The sequence below is a fragment of the Typopeltis vanoorti genome, chromosome 16 (genome assembly GCF_054136105.1).
Source record: "Typopeltis vanoorti isolate ZY-2024b chromosome 16, IOZ_Tvanoo_1.0, whole genome shotgun sequence".
Lineage (NCBI taxonomy): Eukaryota > Metazoa > Arthropoda > Arachnida > Uropygi > Thelyphonidae > Typopeltis > Typopeltis vanoorti.
This window is the reverse complement of record NC_143564.1, coordinates 22,919,521-22,929,913: the sequence shown is the minus strand read 5'-3', so window position 1 is coordinate 22,929,913 and position 10,393 is coordinate 22,919,521. Positions and strand designations below refer to the sequence as shown.

Here is a 10,393-nt window from a genome sequence, read left to right as displayed (position 1 = left end):
AAAAAAGAAGTAAACAGAATATTCCCTGATCCTTTTCTTTCACACTAGTTTTCCCCATTCATAAAACAAATACATGGTTTGAACTATTTTGAATTTAAAAAGCTAATGATCTCTTTCGATCAGGTGTTGCAGGAGACACATTTGACCTACTTATGACCGTGAGGGTACAAAGTGGTAAAGTGAGTTAAAACAATTGAAACTATTCGGAAGCATTTAATTAAAAATGCAGAATGTTCCTAAACAATACCATATTTTCGTTATCAGTTTCATCTGTATGTATGCAATTTATAACTTTTTATACATCTATCTCTCTCTCTCTCTCTCTTCGTTTCTCCATCTGTATTGCGTGCGTCCCTGTATTCCGTGTCCTTTAACGGAATTGGTGCAGTTAGCTCTCCATAGAGATGACGTCATCGATGTACTGTACCCCTGATTTATAAGAATCTGCTAGCCGTGTCCGGTATCATTCTGGTGCAGAGGGAGAAAATGGCTGCAACAGAGAACAAACCGGACGACCAGGTTAGTTTGCTAAATAGATTCTATAGCTCAGTTGCTTTAAATTATAAATTCGCGGCTTTCTTGATTTGTTATATGTCCATCTTTCCGTGATATTAATTCACCAAAGTTTGCTACTTAAAAAAGAATAAATGCCGCTGAAAAGCTTTAATGTTTAAGTCTTTTGTTTTCTTTAATATGTTATATATTGAAATTGTTATGTATAATTCTTAAATATAATCGTTAACATTTTTAAAAAAAAATGGCATTTGAGGTTTTATCCTATTTTCCCGCATGTTTGTCACTTTGATCCTCGAAAATAAGGCTCCTTTTAATCCATCTTATTTAGATATATCTTGTATTATATATACAGTAGGTAACGCATAAAAAAATTCCAGAATTATTAAGTAGTTAATATAAATTCGGCTGTATAATAATCAGATCTGTATAAATGTGATTAAAGTGTCTATAAATGTAATAAAAAGATATGTGAATAAAGAATTAATGTTAAAAAAGATAAGAGTATGGACAGAGAAACGTTATATAAATAGTAGAAATACGTATATTTTAAATATACATTTATGGGATGGAACGGATGTGTATATTTATATAGATTGAACAGTTAACATTTGTAAAACTACTGCAGAATATGCAATGCGTTTTATAAAGAAATATTAGTAGTAATTTGACTATTTTTACAAGAACGCTGTAGTAATGTAATTATCAAATATCAACAGTTATATTTTGGTATTTCTTTTTTGAATAATTGAAATAATTTAACCAACATTTTGTTGAAAAGTATTTTATGTTAGTTTCATATTTGTTTTGATATATATATCATAGCGATGATTACAAAGCTATTATTTGTTTGTGTTCCATATGGGGAGAATATATATGCATATATTTATCGCAATATGTGTTTGTATTTACATGAATCTGTGTATGCTTAACTGATAAGCTTGTGTGTCATACAGGGAAGTATATTGTGCAGGGGAATAAAAATCCAGAATCTACGATACCGTCAAAGAGCGCGACTGTAAATCCGATTCAGCACCTGCAATTGCGTTCTCCACTTCAACCAACCACACATCCTCTTACAGCCGTGAACAGTTTTACCGGTCTTAGCGTCTCGTTTTATGTGTAGGCGTCTCTCATTCGAAGATGCATCACCATATAATAACTAAGCGAGAGATACGGTACATGTTTTCTATATGTAATTGATCCTTACTGTTTGGACATGAAATGTTATGTAAAGTAGGTCACGCTACTTGGTTCTTTTTAAACGGCGAATTTAACATTATAATTAAAGGAAAACGAGGAATCTCGAGTGCCCATTTTACGTATTTGGACAGAAAGAGTAACTTTTTTTTTTATATACTTATCTGGTAGATGTAAAGGTCTAAGGAAATATTTATCATTTCACCAGTGACACAGTACTGGTAAAGATACACTGAAACCGGTCTTAACCAATTAAGGATTTTAATAATTGATTTGCTGGACTTGATCTTTTAAATGTAAGAACTATCAAATGTATGCATTAAACTGAAACTGATTTTATCAGTGCCTTTTTAATTGCTATTGTTAGTCACTAGAAAATACACTTATCCATACTTCTGCTAAACATATTTTATGCTATATAGTAAGATAGATCATGCACTAGCGCACTGAGAAATTTTTCTTGGAGGGGGGAGGGTACACTATGAGTGGATGGTTTATGTGTATATGTGCCAAAAATATAAAACATTTTAAGTTCTTTAGACGTTTATGCTTTCTGATATTATGAGTTACGGCAAAAGCTTCAACTTCATTGTGCCAAGAACTCACTTAATCTGAATATTGGAAACTAGATCGTCTTTTCCTTAATTTCTTTCTAGATATTAGTTTCTAATTAGCATTTGCTTACGAACACTTCTGTGTTCGTGCTTTTCATGTGTTATGTTCGAAATACCTCTTCCAAAGCCTGATTTAATTTTCCAACCTGACCTATTTTTTTAGAATATTCAGTTAAGGGACATCCAAATTTCAGATGTCCCTTAACCAAATAGGTAGATGGATTAAAAAAAAAAAAGATCAAAATTTCCAACCTTTGGATTTCTATCCAACTGATCCTTTACTCAAGGGTTGAGTAAAGGATCAGTCGAACGCATCGCATGAACAGCATGGCCTGAGCATACCTGAAACTAGCTTGGATTGGTTCTTTTATGATGGCGCTTTTCCTATAGAGTCGATCCTTTGTAATATTTTTCATATATAAACAAGAAAAGGTGTTTTAAGGTAGAGTAAAAAAGTCGGATGCATGCTTATACTCCAAAGTCATTCACAATATTTGTTGCTGCTCTCTTATTTCTTTTATCAAGAAACATTGGAGTTTAAAAGACGAGCGTCATTTTGTGAAAATCCTGTACAAAATAACTTTAACAATGACTTACCAGCTAGCAAATATTTTACAGCACCACCGGAAAACTAATTTTCACACATTGTTTTTTACCGAAAGAATTAAATCATGGCATTTATTTGCTATAGACATTCCAGCCTCTCGTGCGTGGGAGTGATATTAAAGAAAAAATTAAGCGCTGAATCCAAAAGTGACCTTACATATTTTTTGTGACACCAGGAATTTTGAGAAATATCTGAATCATTCGCATGTAAGAGCACTCTCTCTATTCCTGGGGTTTTATGACTCACTCTTTAAATAATTCCAGAGGATTCAAAGTCGATTCATCGCGTTCATTTTATCAGTTCCCATATTTGTAAGCCAATATAAACATCTTTTAATTTTAGCACCGATAAGAACAAATGTGTCACTTGACTGCCTCCATTGTTACCAGCTGAGTTCATGATTTTTTTTCCCCCGCTAAGCTTAGCTTCATTACGAAGGAGACAACCTTTGGATCAATAAAAAAGGGCGCCAGGTTTTAATCTTTTAATTAAAATATTAACTGGTTGGCTCTGCCGTCCCATTCGCTAACAGGAAGCGGAAATATTTTCATGTAACTAACTTGCTAACCGACGGGTAGTCCAATGATTTTTAAATTCTCATCTCAGTGACGGAAATAGCGTGCCTCAAAACCACGCGGGAAACAAGCAATAAAGACGAAGAGAAATCCCAGTGGAAGTGCTTACGAAGGATCTAACAGACGTAAAGAAAGTGTGTTGGGAAGAAGGAAGTAGTGGGATTCTGTCACTGCTTATATTGAATTTTTCTTGGAAGAAACTTCACGTTTCATTCATTCATATGAACATCATGGCCAATCGGTATATGGGGATTTTCGGTATCTATTAACATAGCTTTTAATCTTAACTAGGATGAATAAAAAATACAATTGAACAGTCTCCATTCTTGTGCTTTTTTTCTTCCACTATTTCTATAAACTGAAAATAAGAAAGAACTTTCTTTGCTCATCGGGAAAAAATTAGAAAATCCTTCATGGCAATTGCCAAAGACAGAAAAAAATATTTCTTTCATCGAGTAAATTTCATTAAGTCTCAATCCTGAAGGTTCTGTCTGGATTTTTGAAAAACATAAATCTAGATTAATTCGACTTGACTGACAATAAGAAGCTGAATTCTACTCTGCTTCTGTTCACTCAATGCCATATTCTTCATCTAGCGACAGTTGACCAGAAATTTAAAACTTATCACGACACTTGGCCTTTATAACAAATCAAAAGCTGAGATTATTCTCTGTTATTAAATAAAAGCAATCCAATCAGTAGGGTTTTTTTTTTGTTCTCTTTAGATCGCAAGAATCGTAAATAGCACTGATTTAATCTTGACTTGCTAATCACTCCATCAATCTTTTAGCGCGATATGTGCAAGGATCCCAACTTTACACTAGTTTCCTATTTTAGATTAAAAACGTAGGCGTCTTTTTACTCCAATTGAAGTCTGATATTAATATAATAATAATGTGACATCATATGAAATCTTCATTTAATTGGATTGGTTCTTTTATGATGGCGTTTTTCCTATAGAGTCGATCCTTTATAATATTTTTCATATATAAAAGGTGTTTTAAGGTAGAAATGGTTTTAAGTTTCGAATCGCCTGGGTGCACTAGACCTACGGCATAAGCATTGCCTTGATAGACGCTACAGTTTAAAAGCAGGAGGTCGAATATTTCGACATGTCCGAGACATTATAATGAAATGATATTGTACACTATTTCTGTACACTATTGCTCTATTCACGTTACACATTTAACATGCCAAATAAAGATGTTCAGAATGGAAGTGTCGGTTACTTCGTATTTGCTTTAATGTTAACATAATATACAAGCAACAGGAAATATGATTAAATAGTATCCATAATCTAACAGGGGGAAAAAATGAAACTATTATTCAAAAGCCATGGATGGTCCAAAGGCAATTTACGAATTCGGAGTAAAAATAAAATCTCCTTAATATAGTTCTTTATTTAGGAGAAACTGATTGTTGAATAATGGCCAAACAGCATAGTAATAGACATGTATGCCAATTTTTAAGCTTAAAAAATTATAAATAAAAGTACAGTTATCGAAGAACATTTCACAATTAATGGGCATTTTAGCCATGCGTTCGAGGGGGGGGGGGAAATCTCATTTCTCAATAGGCAGAACGCGGCCTTGTACATTTATCTTTTATAATAATACTAAGTGGGCTCCGCCCCCCTGGCGCCCAACCCTCCGAGTTCCGGGCTGGTAAGACAAAAAACGTGACATAAAAACGTTTCGAATTTCGGCTTATCTTTATATATATAGAGAGAGTAGATTGTGCAGGAAACAGAGGAAGGAAGAGATCTCAATTCTCTTCCTCCCACCTCCCATGTAAGCACGAATAAATAAAGTGAAGATGACGTCATCTGCTGTCACCTCACCCTCTTATTCATCTTGGCTTATCGCCTTCGACCACGCCCCTGACTACATTACCTTGCACGAGTCCCAATTCTTAAAGAGCAACCTTCATCATCTTTCAGATTTCACATTTTAGCAAAGAGAAAACGTATTACGTCATGCGTAATAAATCATATATAAAGTTAGTTAGCGCATTTCTCTTTCAATTTTTTTCTCAATAATCAATAAACAGTTGGTTCTGCTTTATGTTTTACACATCACGCGTGCTTTCTACTTCGAAAATTAATCCTGCAGAGGGTGTAGAATCAATACTTGTTCGATTGGGGTTAAATATCACGGGCTTACTGCTAGCAAGTCAGCGAGAACGCAATTCTTTTGTCCTTTAATTCATACTGCTTCATTAATAGACAGAAGTCTTGAAAAATGAAGCAAAACGATTTTCAAGTATTTTCGAAAAATGCACATTGTATTTCTCTGACCTTCCTACCTCTTTATAATAGTACAAGTGCACTTACATTCTTTACTATTAATAGTTTTGAATGACGTAAAAAGGTTAATTTTTCTCCGTAATCTATTGTCACAGTTATCGAAACAAAAATGAGTATAAAATGAATGAAAATGATTCTATGCTGTGGTGTGTACAGGGTCGGTCCGAGAGTATCTGATGCCCCCTAGGCAATGAAAATTTAGGCGCCCCTATACATTAGCTCTCTATATATATTTTGCCATACTCACACAAGCACTCACTAATCGCCCTTAGGTTCTTCTAATGATAAAACCGGCACTGTATGTTTATTAACCTACGTTTGAGCTTGGAACGACTCTGAAAATATGCCGGTGGTTTGCTAGTTTAAAGTAAGTGCGACAAATAAGATTCACTTTAATAAACTCGCTGAGACTAGGGTTATAAAGAAGAGTTTTTAGGGTATAGTGGGAAAAAGAGTGCAAAAATATATTGTCACCTAAAGACGTGAGTTATATTCAAAACATCGAATATTTAAATAAATACGCAAATAACTTACCAAATTGGAAACAAGCCTTTTCTCTACGAATAAATAATTTATTACGTTTCCGTTTAGGATATCTGTACAACGCTTAAAATTCCATCTCGTGGCCTGTAGTTAAACAGGATGCAAGCGCTTTCTTCATCTGTTCAATAATTTCTTTTTTTTTTTCTTTCTATAACATGGTCTCAGTAGTCCCTCCTTCAAAATTACCTTCGAACTCCATAAACATTCAGAAGAACAGCCGGTAGCGAAGTTACTCTCCAGCTTATCCAGAAAGCTCCTAATACATTCCTATTAGACTTTAATCTGGTGCGTTATTTGAAGACAGCCTGCTGGACGTTTTAGTACCACGCTCTAGAATAGGGAACAGGATCATTTTCCCCCTTCAAATAATGCATACCAGTATTAGGAACCAATGGAACAGTGAAGCGTAAAAGCAAGTGACTGGCCACTAAATGATAAATGTGTACAGTACTAGAAATGGCTATAGTTTATCATACCCAAGTGTCATCGTAGGCTTCCTAGTTAGCCGTCAATCAGTTCGTGAGATGAGAAATTCCGAAATTAGACTGTGGTAGGAAAAAAGGTAGATGTGGAAAATGGTTGTGCAGTCTGATGGTGCATTGGTAGATGCCTTCTCCCCGGAGTTCAGAACGTCTACTGCTGTAGTGATTCCTTCAAACAATGGTGAATTGGATTTGCTTGACACAGAGCTCGCTGTAATTGGACATTACCGTGGTAATACTGCGATGTGTATTAGGTGCCATGACAAATCACAATACACACAGGCGCAAACTCTAAATCGGATTTTGGACATAATAGCTGCGAGATGGAAGTTGTTTACCATCACGTCTTGTCTGTGCATGATATTAAGTAGTGTGGAAGCGTTTGCCATCGTTTGGGTTAGTACTCTTTGCCGCAATGCTGCCTGAAAAAATGAATACCAAATATCATTGATATTCTGGATTGAGTGGTATTTTAGTGGTATGTGTGCTGCTTTACGGAAAGATTCAGTCAATTATCAGCATGATAGTATACCATAAGATACTTCGACGACTGTGACCATATAGCTTTGGGAAAAGAAAGTGCAAAATGATGAATTATCGAATTCCTTATGTCGGAGAGTAAAACATAGTCATGTATATTTAAAATCATATATGACCACCTGTAAAGCATTTATCTTATAAGAAATGGAAAGGAAGGTTCGCTGTGTAGGCATTGAACATAGCATGCGTGCACTAACAGAAACGCGTATAGTTCTAAGCAGAGCAAGCACACTCGATCGTGCAGTGAGGAGTCGGCCGTAAAGAATATTTTATAAATTCCAAGTAACCGTAAAGATACCAATGTGTAATACCTGTAGAAAATGGGTCTATTCTTAACCATTCTTAGGAACATTACGATTCTCATAGGCGAAAGTCCGACACTAGATCAATTCTCGGTACTGTTTTACAGAAAAGTATTCTGAAAGTCTAGTGAACAATGAGCATTAGCATCCTTTAGAAGCTCCGAATAATATCCAATACGGATTGCTGTAGAACACATACTCCGAGGACCTCGAAACCTCACAGATTACAAATCTTAAATGGTAATTTGGTAATGTATTCAGATATATTATCATAATAACTGTACTTGTAGGCTTTCCAAACTATTTAATAAGTTTTTTATTAAATACTTTGCTAACCCACAGATTATTTGATATTCTTAATGTGTTTTCCTACGTAATTTTTGATGCGTCAGACGTTTGCACTGCCATTCCCAAGCGCGTAGTGCATTAACTTGCACGGTACATCCAGTCCGAATATGTTCTGAACCACTCTTACATTACTGCAAATAGAATTACCTTAAATTCTAGCAGATGCTATTCAAAGACTAATAGTTTCCTTCCAGTTCAAACAGTTATGAAGGCATATCGAGATCCTACTAGATGTAAGATAAGGTTTTTAAAAATTCGGTAATATTTTCAGAAGTTTATATAAATTTTATATAAAGTTGGTAACTCAATTTGAGAAAATGGAACTTCAAAGTTCTTTCCCAGAGGTAATGCTATTTCTCTAAAGATTTTTTTTCTAAAATACTTTTTAAGTTTTCTTCTATAAAATTTTCACTCGCAGATATGTCTCATATGTGCGCGGTCTCAGATAAATTACGAATTTAAAGTACGGTTTAAGCGTGTACTTGTAAATAAAATATTACCATAACAACTCTCTCAGGAAAGACAGTTCTGACATTTACTAAACAAATGGTTATAAAGAAATTCAAATATAAAAGGGTATGCATTGCTAGTTCCAGGTTTCTTTTAGAAAACGATTCGATTATATCTAAGGTAGCCTCTTTTACTTTTGTTCTCTTTCATTTTTTTTTAATTTTCGAAAATCACACGCATATAATTTTATAAACAAATTCCATATTTTTGCATTTTAGTGTCTTAATTTCACAAATAAATGGTCACATCAAAGAAAAACTAGAAGAATAAAGTTGGAGAAAGGTCTTCACAAAAGTATCGACAAGAGACGAGGTCATCAAGATGGACTTAATTTCAGATTACTATTTTATTTCTTTTAAATGATCAATGTTGGAAAAAAATACTACTGAATTTTTAATGATATATATTTTTATTTGTGTGTAATAGAACTGCTGTTTGTCTGCTAATAAATATCATGATTTTGCTATCAACGAAAGAAAGAAACTTGTAGTCTTTATACGTCATTATTGATATAAAGAAATGCAAACATACTTATAAGAGTTATAATACCAATTCAGGAAAAATAGGTAGCGACCATTAACTTTTCAATAGAGTCTTATTTTTGGTGCGAAACAAATGGTATTTCTTCATGCTCAACTTATAAATAGTCTTGGTTACCAAGTGGGAGTGTCACCCAAGTACTATCGGAGAACTATGGCGCCGGTTTCTAAGCAGCACTCTATCTTGAAGGTTTGCATTTTGCGGTTGTTATAGCAACAATGCAGAATGGAGCAGATAATCCATTTTTTTATGTCAATACTGTAAAGCGATATGTGGTTAGTTGGATTTCCAGGAAGATGGGAAGGAACAAAGATGGATGGTTAATTATCTTCAAACCAATGAGCCAATTCCTGTTTTCTGAAAATCATTCATTCGCTCTGCCTATCTTTACATTGCACTCTTTATCAAAAGCACAAACGCTGCATAGCATTATAACAGATGTTTTAAAAGTTTCTTGAGACAGATATTAAATCTTGAATCACGGGTATACTATCTCACTTTGAGGATTAAACTCTTAAAAAAGATACGAAATTTATTTATTATTTATAACGAATATATTAATTAATATACTTGTCACAAATAAATCTACTGCCCACGCCTTTTTTTTATAATTAAGGAAAGCAAGTGATGTTCTCTAGCACGGTTTTTAAAAGTCGGTTAAAAGCTGGTCTTCACTTTTATTATGATCAGAAGTCTGTTGCGATCTGTAGTGAATTGGTGGAGACGATTGTTGTCATCTATTGTGTTTCTAATCCCAACTAGTATTGTTCTATGCAATCGTGGGAATTCGACCAGAGTTTTGACGTACCGAGTTTAAAATTTAAACTCTGAGTTTCTTGCAAGTAAAAAAAAAAAAAAAATCTAATCTAAAATCTATACGGTCTATTGTCTAGCATTCAGGTATTTACACTGATTATTTCATCCGAATTACCAGAATTTAATTAATTAAATAACGGTTTGATTTAGTTGCTGACTGTGGAGGAAACATGGAAATAGAATGAAGGCTGCGAGATGCTTTAAAAGTAAGTCACATAAATTTGTAAACATATATACTCGTAAATACACACAAATTTATATACATGATATGCGTCGAAGTATAAAGTGTTTGGGAATCTTTATCTTAAGGCAATGACTAAACAATTAGAAATTTTTTTAGGTCAAAGATTGTATAAATCCACTTTTAAAATTGTGAACCATTTGAGCTCGAAATAAACAAGCAAATAAAGACATAACAAAACGCTTTTTAGAAACTGAAAACCTGAAGTAATTCAATCCAAAACTTGGGAGTTTAATTTTTGAACTGCAGTCTGGAGT

The 10,393-nt window shown here is 34.0% G+C and overlaps 1 long non-coding RNA gene across 1 annotated transcript; it reads left to right on the top strand.

Moving 5' to 3' along the window:
• The first annotated feature begins 393 nt into the window (after positions 1–393).
• LOC150097891 (uncharacterized) lies at positions 394–8,913 on the top strand. The gene is made up of 2 exons (XR_016549600.1): positions 394–519; positions 8,758–8,913. It is a non-coding gene; the product is annotated as an uncharacterized LOC150097891 (long non-coding RNA).
• The last annotated feature ends 1,480 nt before the right edge of the window (positions 8,914–10,393 follow it).